A 12,905-nucleotide genomic window follows, 5' to 3' on the forward strand; every position below is an offset into this window, starting at 1 on the left:
TTCTAGAGAGAATGTTGCTCATAGTGCTAGTTAGTTCGTCTAATTCATCTGTTTGTTTGGGTTCAGGCAGCAGCTGGGACAGATCAGATAAGCTATTTGAGAAATGATCTATGGTGGATGGACGAATTGTTCTACCTGGTCGATAACGTGGCGCAGCATGACATATTACAGCAGTGCGTAATATGCAAGTTACCAAGTAGTGGTCAGTGACATCATCACTTTGTGGAATGATATCTATATCGGTTGGATCGGTTCCATATGATATAATTAAATCGAGTGTATGATTAAGACGATGAGTTGGTCCGGTGACGTTTTGCTTGACCCCGAAGGAGTTTAATAAATCTGTAAACGCAGCCCCTAACGCATCATTTAAATTATCTACGTGTATGTTAAAATCTCCAACAATTAATGCTTTATCGACGTTGACCAAAAGATCTGATAGAAAGTCAGCAAACTCTTTTAGGAAATTGGCGTAAGGCCCTGGAGGTCTATATACGGTAGCCAATGCTAGAGATAATAGGGATTTTTTTTCTTACATCTAAGAGCGTAACATTTAGCACAAGCACTTCAAACGAATTAAACCTATGACGAGTTTTCTGAGTAACATTAAGGATATCTCTGTAGATTGTTGCAACACCGCCGCCACGACCGATCAGACGGGGCTCATGCTTATAACAGTATCCTGGCGGAGTAGACTCATTTAGACCGAAATAATCATTTGGTTTAAGCCAGGTTTCAGTAAGGCACAGAACATCGAAATTATTATCTGTGACCATTTCATTTACAATAACCGCCTTAGGTGTGAGCGATCTAATGTTTAGAAGACCTAGCTTTAGAAATTGTTTTTGTTCACTAATAGCGAGATTTTTTGTTTTAATAACAATTAGATTTTTTCTAGATCCTGCAGTAGATTTATTTGTTTGTCTCCATGTATTGATCACAGTAATAGTTTTAACATTTGTGCTCCAGGCACTTCCATTCCCACTGCTGAAGATGATGATGAGGAGCTGGTATTTGCTGCATCACAATGTGAAGCACAGCTAAATACAGGTGTGGCATATGACACAAATGCAAATATTATAAGAATGTTTTGTGGAAACCCACTGAGAATCATTATTTTTGAAAATAAATAAACATTTTTAAATATTTTTTGTTTACAATACAGAACTATGTGACATCATGCCTCAAGCGGGAGGCATTCTTTGAGTGCACTTCTTCCAAACCTTAAGGATGTCCAAAGGTGTCAGTGTATTTATTTGCGTTTCCGAACTTACCTGTTGCTAAACAATCACTGGATAACTTTTTCACACTGCTTGCTCTTCTCACTCACTCAACCTGAGCAGACAGGATGGTGGAGATTCATTGTTCTAATAATTAGAGGAACAGTTTTTCCTTATTGTGTCTGTGTGCATGCTTCATGTCTGTGGGCATCATACTTTTTTTTACTGAATTCATCACGACTCATTTTCCTTCTTTCATTCCATCTAATCCTCATTCTCAAAGAGCTATATTGATCCCATATTCCTTACATCAATAAAGTGTACACTGTGTTCTTTGCTTCTTGACACTAATACCATTTTCTTCACTGTTATTCCTAAATATAATCATAATTATTATTAATACTTGTTTAAAATTACTGCTTCGCCGGCTGTTTGTGGACTGCATTTATGGCATATTACTATCAAATAACAGTCATCCTTATATTGTTTATGTTACTGTTCACTCAGAGGCCTGTGCCGGTCCGTCTCCATCAGCGGAAACAGCACAGACACCAGCTCTTCCTCATCATCAGCCACCAGCTGAGCTTCCTAGTCACTGGAGAGATCATCTTCCACCTTTCCAGCATGAGTGGATCCGGAACACACTGTTTAAGGCCAACATGCGAACCGGAAAGCCGGAAATAGTGTCCCAGCTGAAGCTTTGGTGGTATCCTCCTCAGCCCCCTTTAATAAACACCCAGCCACCCGCCTCACCTGACCTCTTCTTCTGTCGGCCCATTTTCTTATGGATGCCGCTAAAGATGTGGTTGTTTCCTCTTGTCTGCGTTCGCCCAGACTGTGGTAAGCACAGACTTACAGCGGCAGGACTTTACCGTACCGTGCGCAAGGTCTTGGACATTGATGGGTGGTATGACCTTGCCACTGAGTATCTGGAGTGCAAACGCTGCAAAAAGAAGTATCCAGCTTGGAATGAGGACATCTTAGGACAGCTGGATATGGGCCACCGCAGTCAGTTTCCAGCTTTGCTGACATACAGGTAATTCATAATGACAATCATTCATTATCAGGCGCTTTTATTTGTGTTATTTTTTCCAACCAAAGCATTTGCATGATTATACTGTTGTTTCTTTAGATACTCATGTGACAACCGGGTGGTGAGGATGATGAGGGAGAGGACACTGGGCAACAGTGTGACTCAGCTCTACAAGAAGCTGATGGAACAACACACTGAGGCATGGACACAGCGTGTCCTGCAGTACCTGACTGCCTGTGAACCATTCACAAGGTCCTCCCTTGTGCAGCCTCCTGTGTTTGCTGAGCCTCCCCTTTTACCTGCCCTTCCTAAACCTAAGTGGCTGTTAGCTGTGTACGCCAGGGATGTTCTGGGGCGACTGGACGAGGTCAAGGCCAAAATAACATCTGTATTTGGCTGTGTTCTCAAGATGGACTCCACAAAAAAGGTATCACAGCCCTGTTTATATCCAGAAATTGTCCAGATATGGATATGTGTGTGTGTGTGTACATAATGCACAGTTATGAGTTTTTATTTTGTTTTGTTTTTAAAAATCTTTTTTTTCTTCAATAGGTCACAAAAAAGCTTGCCGGTGCTGCTTCAGGAACAGCTGCCTGGTGCACAAATGTTGGTAACGAACACGGCCAAGTCCTTGTCTCTGTCCTAACAGCCACCGAGGGACATGCACTGGACCCCATGGCAGCTGGCCTAATGAAACGCTACCGAGAGGCAGGAGAGGCATCCCCAAAGGTGATGTACGTGGACAGAGATTGCTGCAGTCAGCACGGCCAGTCTCAGGTGAAGGCCATGTTTTCGGAGTGGGATGAGCTTGAAGTGCGCCTGGACATCTGGCATTTCATGCGGCGATTTGCTGCAGGTGTCACGACAGAGGCTCATCCGCTCTATGGGATCTTCATGGCACGTCTATCCATGTCCATATTCCAGTGGGATTCAGAGGATGTGGCTGCTCTTCGCCGTGCAAAGGAGGGTGAGCTGGCAGCAAAGAAGTCTGGCTACATCTCAGAAAAGGCGGTCAGTGCTCGCATTAACCGGAGGGAGTTGGCACTGCACTGCCGGAGGAGGACCAGGGGGGAGGAGGAGACCACCATATTAATTGGGTCACTGATTGATCAGTTTGACAGTGCGGACGGGAAGGATACTCTGGGAGTTCCACTTCTGAACCATGAACGGATCCAGCAGATATGGAAAGAACAGCGGAAGCATGTACAGTGTATCCAAGACCCAGAGCACTTTCCGCTCTACATAAAGAAGGGGACACTGAAGAAAGGCGGTGTGGAGCTGTGCTGCTACAGGTGTGCTCGAGGCTCTACCTCCTTGGAGTCATTCCACCTCCACCTGAACCGTTTTATTCCAGGTATTACATACATATGGATTAGTAATTTTTCTGTAAAAAAATATAAGCACTGTAACTGCTTCCATTACGTTAAATTAATGTCACATTAATAAATGTCACACTTTTACAGTTCTTTTCTGATGTCATAAAAGCATTGACAAAGCTGTCTTGCCTCACAAATCACTAATAACTCTGGTTATAATGACAATAATTTTTTTATGTAATTACATAACTCTATTACATGTAACCAGCTACTTCATAGCACCTCATGTGTAGTAAATATATTGTACATATGTGACATATAAAACCCTTTTTTTTTTTTTTTTTTTACTTTTAGGAACCAGTGCCAGTGATGCGCATTTTCAAGCCTATCTCCTTGAGGGCTTGATGCGTTGGAATGATGACCGGATGGAAGATGCCATAAAAGGAGCGTCCTCCATCCGGTCATATGGCAGTGCCATGAAGACAGGCTGGTGGAGGAAATTGATGACCAAGACCTGCAAGATGAGGGGTTTGAGGAAGAGATCACGGAGGACATCACAGTTCCAGTGCTGTACGAGAATGACCCCTGCCATGATCTCGCAAACAGCCCCTCATCTTTGCCTCAGCCTCAGTCCCCAGCATCACTGGCTGATGTATCAATGGCTGACGTGTCACTGGCTGAGCCATCCACATCAACTAGAGAAGGACACCAACTTGCCCCTGCCCCTTCAGTGTTGTCACAGCCATCTGACACTGGAAGCAGTTTCTCCGACGAGGCTCAGGTAAAACACTTTAAGGGCTTTATTTAATTTCAATCTCGTTTTATTCCACATATATTAACATTAATCTGAATTTACTAGGGAGCAGTCATTGGGCCCGATGGCATTGCTGGGTGGGACAAGGTCCAGGATATGGCAGGTTACCTGGTTGTTCTTCGTGAGGCTCCTTACCTCACTGACCTGCAGGTGACAGAGGCCATTCAGCTGTGGACAGCTCTCCATGACATAGACAAACAGCGGGTCAACTATCAGCCTCGACATCAGCCTCAGCTGACACATGGACGCTTTAAGGCACCAAAGCGGTCCGGAGTCACACTGGGTGTGGAGAGTGTAAAACGGTGTCTGATTGGACATCCCGGGGGACCAGCACAGTGGCCCAGCACCAGCCGCTTGGTTGAGGCCATTTGTACAAAGCTGTGTGCTTTACACAAGTCGCCGACCAAGAAGGCTGGAGTTTGCCGCCCTAGGTGGTCTAAAATCCTCTCGGATTACCACCACATCCGAGAGCTGGTGCTTAACAATCACAGGCTGATGGATGAAACAATGATCCAGCTGTTTGAGCTAAACCAGAAGACACTCATTCAGTGGTAAGCAAGGCACATTATTTTCTTCAAATTAACTGAATACTTTTTTAAACATATATATAATACATGTAATTTATTTTCAGGTTTCAACGGCAGCAGAAAAAACAGGAAATGAGTGTCCTCGCTCAGGGACTGACTCCACCTGACCCAATTGCTGTGGCTGATACACAGCTTCCTCCACCGAGGGAAAAATTGGATGAAGCGGCATCGACCTCACGCCCAAAACATACATTTACCCTTCCGCCAAATCGAGAAGGACAGGCTCCTCTTCTGCGACCAGGTCGACGGCCTGCTGCTGCCACCACCATGGTGTGCCCCATTGCACCTGCCCCCACAGCATCAGGAGTTGTGCAGCCCATTTCAGCACCTGGGTCATTGTCACTAGTCCTTAACCCAGACATGACCGTGTCAATGGTGATTCCACCTTCTGGTGCTTCAACATCCGGTGCAGGCCCAGCTCCACCTGCTCCTGTGTCTGCTGCTCCTGTTTCCCGTTACACCCAGAGGAACAGGCGCCGGCGGGCCCAGGAGACGGAAAGCGGAGTCCATAAGAGGAAGTATGTGCGAGGGGTAACCTTTAACATGTGCAGCAAATGTGGGCAGCCCAAAACCAAAGAGTTTGGCCATAGCCGATATGGTAATGCCACATTTTGCTTGCGTGCCTCAAATGGAAAATCTTTAGATGACTGGTTGGCAGAACAGCGCCAGCAAAATACAAGCCAAACTCCACCTCCTCAATAAACAATTTGCTTTTTTCCTGTATATATTTTGTATATATTACTGTACATGGTTCCACCCAGTCTTTCATATTGTCCTATATATATATATATATATATATATATATATATATGTATATATGTGTGTTTGTGTCTGTGTACTCATTTCATTATTTGTGTGTATTCATTTTAATATTTGTTTTTTTACATTTAAAGTGTCATTTAAATATTTGTGTATTCATTTTAATAAAACATTTTAAGTGTCATTGAAATATTTGTGTGTATTCATTTTAATAAAACATTTAAAGTGTCTTAAAGTAATCTAATAAATCATATCAATCAAATCATATCCCTCACAAAAAACACACATATTTGAAGAAACATTTGTATTCATTTTATTCAATCATAAACAACATGTAATATGCAATTTTTAAAAAATAATATACACAAAAAAAAACATTTAATAAAACATTTGAAGTGTCTTAAAACAAATCTGATAAATCATGTCAATCAAATCATATCCCTCCATTTTTATTCATTTTATTAAATAATCAACTACATGTAATGTGCAATATTTAAAAATAATAATAATACACACAACAAAAATATAAATCAATATAATGATGTCATAGATAAATGAAGACGCAGGCGCAGTTGATCACACGCAGAAAACGGGTTCGAATCCAGCCCGCGGAGGGTGACTTGTTTCAAATGTGACTAAAACTCCTTCATAACGCACAGGAATATAGCCCTAATAATGTTGCAGGGGAAATTTGTGGGCAAATTCTCGTTTTTCGCGTCTTTTTGGCTTGTGTGCGGGGGCGCAAAGATTGGGCCCCTTCTTTTGCGCAGCAAGCGCTCTACCATTTGAGCTAATTCCCCTCGATGATGGAGAGAAGGTGTCCATCGCTCTCAAAGACAAAGACGAGGCGCGATCCCTAGCACGTGTGCAGGTGCTGCAGCGTGATTTCCAATGACCACAAAAAAACAGGACGCATTTCCACTCTGCTGGCAACTTTGCACTGGCTACCTTTTAATTGTAGATTTAATCAAAAAATTGCGCTTTGAATCCAGCGATCCGAGTTCAAATCTCGGTGAAACCTTTTTAGGTTCTTTGCGGAAGGGAGGGAAAAAACAGAGGTGATGCGCAACTGCTGACGTGGCGGTGAAATTGGCACTCTCAATTCCGAGTCGGAATTGGGGAAACATGGGCTTAAAAAGCAAAGGCTTCATCTGCTTCTTGCTATCGTGCTTCTGGACTCAATGACTTAAATCCTTGCTATCATGCTTCTGGACTCAATGACTTAAATCCTGCTGCTCATGGGAAAAGTTGACACACGCCAAGGTTCGATGGTGTAATGGTTAGCACTCTGGGCTCTGAATCCAGCGATCTGAGTTCAAATCTCGGTGGGACCTGCTTTTGCCAGGAATGTGTGCAGTACCTCGTTTGAAAAAACTTTTTCGGCAGCACTGAGCCGCAAGAGCTCATCTAGGTAGTGCCCCTTGAAGGGGGGCGTAAAAAGGATGGACAGCACTGGAGAATGCAGGCATCGATCCCACTACCTCTCGCTTGCGCCTACTGCTTCCTACCGATTGAGCCAAAGTAAGCCCAAAGTAAGCCCACGTGAGCCAATCGTGTTTCTCTGCTGTGGCTTACTTTTGACCAATCGCGTTCTCTCCTGTGGCTTACTTTTGACCAATCGTGTTTCTCTCCTGTGGCTTACTTTTGACCAATCGCCTTTCTCTCCTTTGGCTTACTTTTGACCAATCGCGTTTCTCTCCTGGCTCTGCTCCTGTGGCTTACTTTTGACCAATCGGCGACCGCTATTATTAGGCAAGGCAAGGCAAGGCAAGTTTATTTATATAGCACATTTCATACACAATGGTAATTCAAAGTGCTTTACATAGAAGAAATTAAAATAATCAAAAGAAATCAGAATAATTAAAACAGTTTGGAATAAAAGATAAAATACAGAAATAATCAAATGAAATCAGAATAATTAAAACATAAAATAAAATACAGTGCAAACAGTCGGACGAACAGTGGCACAGTGCTCATTCAGTAAATGCACAGTTAAACAGATGTGTTTTGAGTCTGGATTTGAATGTGACTACTGTAGGAGCACATCTGATCTCTTCTGGAAGCTGGTTCCAGCTGCGGCTGGCATAGTAGCTAAAAGCAGACTCGCCATGCTTAGAGTGAACCCTTGGTATTTCTAGCCGATGTGATCCTAATGATCTGAGTGATCTGTTGGGTTTATATTCACTGAGCATATCTGGAATGTATTGAGGTCCTAGGCCATTGAATGATTTATATACCAGTAATAATACTTTAAAATCAATCCTAAATGTAACTGGCAGCCAGTGTAAAGACCTGAGGACTGGTGTGATGTGTTCATATTTTCTGGTTCTGCTCAGAATCCTAGCAGCAGCGTTCTGTATGAGCTGCAACTGTCTTATGGTCTTTTTGGGAGGGCCAGTGAGAAGTCCATTACAATAATCCACCCTACTGGTGATGAAAGCATGCACAAGTTTTTCTAAGTCTTGACTGGAAACAAAGCATCTAATTCTTGCAATATTTTTCAGGTGATAATATGCTGATTTAGTTATTGCTTTGACATGACTACTGAAACTAAGGTCTGACTCTACAGACACACCCAGATTCCTGACTTGATTTTTTCAGTTGTTTGACCCCTAGACTGAAGGTATGCGTTCACCTTGAGAACTTCATCTTTGTTTCCAAACGCAATGACTTCAGTTTTGTATTTGTTTAACTGAAGAAAGTTTTGGCACATCCAATTGTTTACTTCATCAATGCATTGGCAAAGGGAGTCAATGGGGCTGTAATCGTTAGGCGATAGGGATAAGTAGAGCTGTGTGTCGTCTGCATAGCTATGGTAAGCGATTTGGTTCTTTCTCATTATTTGGCTCATTGGGAGCATGTACAGGTTGAATAGGAGTGGCGCAAGAATTGAGCCTTGAGGGACTCCGCATGTCATGGATGTCCACTCAGACTTATGGTCTCCTATACTCACATAATAACCTCTGCCTCGTAAGTATGACCTGAACCATTTTAGGACTATCCCAGAAAGCCCGACCCAGTTTTCCAGCCTGTCAAGAAGTATTTTGTGATCGACAGTGTCAAATGCAGTACTGAGGTCGAGTAGTACCAGCACTGATAATTAGCCTGTATCAGTATTTAAGCGAATATCATTTATTATCTTTATGAGCGCGGTCTCTGTACTGTGGTGCGGTCGGAAACCAGAGTGAAAATGGTCAAAGTATCCATTCGAGCGTAAGAATTTGATCAGCTGATTGAAGACAACTTTTTCAATGATCTTGCCTATGAAAGGAAGATTTGATATCGGTCTATAGTTGTTTAATATGGTCTTATCCAGATTGCTCTTTTTCAGGAGGGGCTTGACGACAGCAGTTTTCAGGGAGGTCGGAAAACTCCCAGAGAGAAGTGAGGCATTTACCACTTCCAGGAGATCTGCTTCTAAGCTGTGTAACACATTTTTGAAAAAAGATGTGGGAAGTGCGTCAAGGGCGCAGGTTGATGTTTTTAGTTGCTGTACGGTTTCTTCCAAAATTTTGCCATCAATTTCTTCGAAATCAGACATAGTGGCTACTTTCTCGTGCTGTTGTCTGATCTGCCTGACCCCAGCGCAACTCAAGGATGAGCTGATCACCTTTCTGATATTATTGATTTTCTCAGAGAAGAAAGAAGTAAACTCACTGCACTTTCTCACTGAGAGCATTTCACTGGGAATCTGGCTTGGGGGGGTTGTCAGTCTCTCTACAGTAGCAAAAAGAGTGCGCGTGTTGTTTATATTGCTGTTTATAATATTCGAGAAAAAAGTCTGTCTAGCTTTGCTTAGTTCCTTATTGAAAGCATGGATGCTGTCTTTGTAGATGTTATAATGGACTACAAGTTTTGTCTTCCGCCACATGCGCTCTGCTTTTCTCCATTGTCTTTTCATATTTTGCACTGCTGTTGAGTTTCTCCAAGGTGCTTTTTGTCTGCCACTCTTCTTCCTGACTTTCACAGGAGCAATATCATCAATTACACTCTTAACTTTTGAGTTAAAAGAATCAAGGAGAAAATCAACAGAGTCAGCAGATATGCTTGGTGTTAAAGATATAGCCTTCATAAATAGTACACTAGTGTTCTCATTTAAGCATCTCTTCTTGACAGACACAGATCTAGCTTCAATGGCAGGAGAGATCAATATATCAAAGAAAATACAAAAATGATCAGACAGTGCTACATCCTTAATAACAATTGATGAAATGTTTAGACCCTTACTGATAAGTAAATCTAGAGTGTGTCCACGATTATGTGTGGGTCCATGTACATGCTGAGTCAGATCAAAAGTTTTTAAAACAGTTTTGATTTCTTTTGCCATATTGTTTTCTGCATTATCTATGTGAATGTTAAAATCTCCAGCAATGGCAAAGCAGTCAAACTCTGAGGAAATTGTTGATAACAGTTCTGTTAAGTTCTCAGCAAAAGCTGGAGAGTATTTTGGAGGCCTGTAAACAATGATAAGTAAATTGCGTGGAGCACCTTTTAACACAATACCCAGATACTCGAAAGACGGGTAATTCCCAAATGATATTTGCTTACATTGATAGACATCTTAATAAAGAGCAGCTAAACCTCCGCCTCTTCTGACAGCTCTGCAGACACTCATAAAAGTAAAGTTAGGAGGGGCTGTTTCATTGAGGACTGTTGCACTGCAACTTTCTTCTAGCCAAGTTTCATTTAGCAACATAAAATCCAGGTTGTATGTGGTTATTAAGTCGTTGACTAAAAGTGATTTATTTTTAAGTGAGAGGATGTTTAAAAGTGCTAACTTAACAGTCTTACTTTTTGTCCCCACAGCAATCTTGGTATGTCGTGTAATAGGCACCAGATTAGATGGGTTTGCTGTACGGCTTTTGAAGGCCTTAGACTTTCTATCATGTAATCGAACAGCAATAGAAAAAGATACAGGCACACTGGGTTCCCGCTTGTTCTGTAAACATTTGAGAAAGTTATTGTTATCATAGCGGGGACCCGACACATATCACTGAGAGCTGGTATCAGTTGTTTTTGGTTCACCTCGAGCCGCTGGAGGAGGGTGTGGGCCCTGGCGCTGTGGCAGAGGCCGAAGAGCTCTCACAGGAGGAGAGGGAGGGCGAGCTGGGCCCGCAGGCTTTGGTGGTTGTGGGGCCTGGCGTTTTTTGGTTGGTATCTGGGGGCTCGCAGCAAAAGAGTGGGATAGTCTAGTTCCAGCATGCACCAGTTGTTCCATTTTCTCTGAGAAGCACAGAAGTGGAGATGCTGGAGAGAGTGGTAATGTTTCCGGTGAGAGGGATTTTTGCTCTGGTGTTATTGGAGGCTGTAATATGCTGTCCTGGTTTCCCTGGCTGTTTTCCAGAAAGTCGTCTATGGGTGCTGTATCTTGGAGCAGTGCTGGTATGTCACAGTCTGTCTGTGGTGAGCTCTGTGGGCAAGGCTCAGCTGAGATTGTGTCCGTGAGCAGAGGTTGTTGTGGCTGAGTGGTGTTATCACTGTCCTTGTGTGATGTGTCAACCGCATGTCCATTCAGGTGCTGAAATGAAATCCTGTGGTCATTCATACTGTATCCAGGTGTGTGTGTGCCATTCAGGTTGAGTGGATTGGCACACATTGCAGAAGGATGACGGAGGGAGAAGTAGATATTGTCCTTTAGCACTCTTGAACCAAGTTTGTTTGGGTGGTGGCCATCCTGTTGAAACAGTTGCCTCTGACTCCAGAAAAGATTGAAGTTGTCAATAAAGTTCACTCCTTTTATATTGCAGGTTTTTTGCAGCCATGTATTAAGCCCAAGCAACCGTGAAAACCTGTTTGTTCCTCTTGCTGGGAGTGGTCCACTGATGAATGTTTGAACTTTCAGTCTTTTAAGTGTTTCAAAAAGTTCATTGAAATCCTTTTTAAGAAGTTCCGACTGCTCTTTATGAATATCATTCTTCCCCACATGAATGATGAGTCGATTTGCAGTCTTATGTTTCATCAGAATGTTCTGAAGTTCCCTGTTTACATCAGAAGTTGTTGCTTGTGGAAGGCAGCACGTTGTTGTATCCCTGCTATTAATGCTTCTGATTACGGAGTCGCCCACTATCAGAGTCCTGGGCTCGGCTGCACTGTGAGCTGAGTGCCGCTGTCTGCTCGACCTTGAGCCCCAGTTAGCATCAGTGTTAGCTACTGGCTGATTCTGTCTGTGTGCGATCACATTCATCAAATTTGGGGATTCCTCATTCATTAATACTTCAAATCTGTTCTCAAGATGTATAGGCGGTGGTAGGAGACCAGTGTTTGCAGTCCTTGTCAGAGCCGTATCTGGGGTAGAGGATGCTACTGCAGTAATATGTGATGCTCGTGACAATCTGATGTCTCGAGTGCCTTTGGGTCTCGCACCCTGTTTGTGCCATCGATTAGTAAAACGATCGGCTTGTTTCTCTACACTCAGTATGGCCTGTCGAGAAGCACTAGATTCATGGGACTCACCGGCTGTATGCTGAGGACGTCCATGACGAAGCTCTGTTGTGTATTCCGTCTGGTTTGGTGGTCCCGCAATTAACTTTGTTTCAAGAATTGCAATCCTTTGTAAAAGTCTGTGGCAGTTGGAGCAGCAAGTAGATTCCAGAGGAGGCATTTTCTTATCCTTATGAATGTAGGCAGTTGTGTTTTCTCTTCCCCGGAATGTAAGCTTTCAGTGGGAGGCTGGTCGAATAAAATAATTCTGCTTTTTTTGTAGTAATCCAAGCGTTTGAGCACTGTGCTGATTTGCTGAAGTTAAAATTAGATGATAAAAGGAGATAAATTATAGAAATATAAAAGCGATAGAGCAAAGCGCGGAGCAGTAAGCGAGAGCGTCCGAACAGTAGCTGAGCAGGAAGTAGTCGTCATCAGTAGTAATTATCGTCATCTTTGCAACAGGTAAGTCTATTCTTCACGACTGTATAATCGATCATTATTTATTCATAAACAGTGTTTGTTTTTAGACAATTAAACATGCCAATAAAGCTAGCTAGCGTGTAATAGCACACGTTTTCTTCTGTACATGTGAACCTGCAACTTTACCATGATATACAGTAAAAAACATGCCACTACTGTCAAGATAATTAGCCGACCGCTAATTAAGCTATATCCTCCTTAAACCATTTTTTTTTGTTGTTAATTTAGTATTTTTTTGTGTCATTCATTACATTATTTTGAGCACAAGAAGAT

The 12,905-nt window shown here is 42.7% G+C and overlaps 1 non-coding gene across 1 annotated transcript; it reads left to right on the plus strand.

The window, feature by feature from the left end:
• Nucleotides 1-6,991: 6,991 nt before the first annotated feature.
• On the plus strand, nt 6,992-7,063 carry trnaq-cug (transfer RNA glutamine (anticodon CUG)). The gene has a single exon. It is a non-coding gene; the product is annotated as a tRNA-Gln (tRNA).
• The last annotated feature ends 5,842 nt before the right edge of the window (nt 7,064-12,905 follow it).

Source organism: Siphateles boraxobius, unplaced genomic scaffold (genome assembly GCF_051911475.1).
Source record: "Siphateles boraxobius isolate OS27281-9 unplaced genomic scaffold, OSU_SipBor_1 19, whole genome shotgun sequence".
Lineage (NCBI taxonomy): Eukaryota > Metazoa > Chordata > Actinopteri > Cypriniformes > Leuciscidae > Siphateles > Siphateles boraxobius.